The following is a 1,572-nucleotide window of genomic DNA, read 5'->3' on the forward strand; positions in this document are numbered from 1 at the left end:
CTTGCGCTCGATATTATATCGGTGAAATAAGTCAAACAACACAAGCAATTCCATCAGTTTTTCAAAGCATTTAATGATCCCCTTTTCTCATGATAACCTTTGTCCATCATCAAAATATGACTTTCATCATAAAGTTACCGCATGACACAATAAACGTGATTTGCCCATGGTCCACCCTCTCCATCATGCTTACAAGCCGTGGATGTTCCATATTTGGCAAAGATCATTGGTGCAATAACACTTGATGCACACCAGCCATCATTTTCAACTGCAAACATCCTGTAACCCGCTCTCATGGCAGCAACGGCCCATTTGGCGATAGGATCTCTTCGTTGCGAGTAACTGCCATCCAGAATAGAATCCTTTCCTTCTAGGGTCGGGATTGCACGGCATGATGTGTCTTTATAGCATCCAATGGACACGTAACCTAGAGAACAGAAATTGAAATAAAATTAACCTCTCTGTAAAGTGCAATATCATTGTCGCTTTTTGTTCTATTCATGTTCAGTCAAAACGACTTCCGCGCAAAAATTTCAAATCAGTGTTATTTCAGGTAAGTTACTTGAAGAAGTGAACATTGATGAAAAATTGTTGATAATTACTAACCTTTCAGGAGATAGACTTGATTGGCCCAGACTCCACCTTCGCCATCGTGCCTACAAGAAGATGATGGGCCATACTTGTTGAACGTCTTAATGACCAATGCACTTGATATACACCATCCACTATTTTGAACTGCATCCATCTTGTAACCTGCCCTTAAAGTACCCCTGAGACGAAAATTGACCATTTTATTTTGGCCTAAATTGTTTATACAATGTTGAATTGGGTCAAGTTAAGACCCTTTTTGCCATTTAAAACTCAAAACAAACCTTCGATGACCAATTTTTACCGCTTCAAAGTCGTCCAAAAATCGTCCGCCATTGCTGAAAATATGTTCCAGCTGAGCCCGCAAAAATGCATCAAAGGCTCAACAAACTGATGCTTTCATTTGAATATATCAACAAAGTTGAAATGGTAAATTGGCCACCGTTACGATTATAAAAGCTGACGTTTCGAGCGTTAGCCCTTCGTCGGAGCGAACTTATGCTTTGCTTTGTCACAACTCTCTTTGTTCGCTGCACAGAGAATCATCACACATATTACTTTTTTGAGAACTGCTTCGTTGTCAGTCGGGAAATGTCGACCTTTTCAGACGATCATTTGTCCCAGAAATCATCTGAAACTTCTGTGGATAGTGTTGCGCGCACAAACGATGAATTTTTGCCATGCGAATAAAGATAAACACAGAACGACACGGACTCCCCATGTGGCTTTTGTGGTCGCATCGCTTTATCGCCTTCGAACTGTATTTTTGATTGTCGTAAGGGATTTTCCTTTTCTGTGAGAAATGATCGGGTGATTAGTAAAAATAGTTTTCGGCAATGGTTAATTGTGTATCCGAAGGCGGATATTGGGAGTTTGTGAAAGCCATTTCTAAGCCATCAATGTGTTTTCCCTGATGCATTTGGTCAACGGGGTGTTACGAAAACGAAGACCCTCGAGAACGAAGACCTAAGACCTAAGACCCCC

This window comes from Stylophora pistillata, chromosome 3 (genome assembly GCF_964205215.1).
Source record: "Stylophora pistillata chromosome 3, jaStyPist1.2, whole genome shotgun sequence".
Taxonomy (NCBI): domain Eukaryota; kingdom Metazoa; phylum Cnidaria; class Anthozoa; order Scleractinia; family Pocilloporidae; genus Stylophora; species Stylophora pistillata.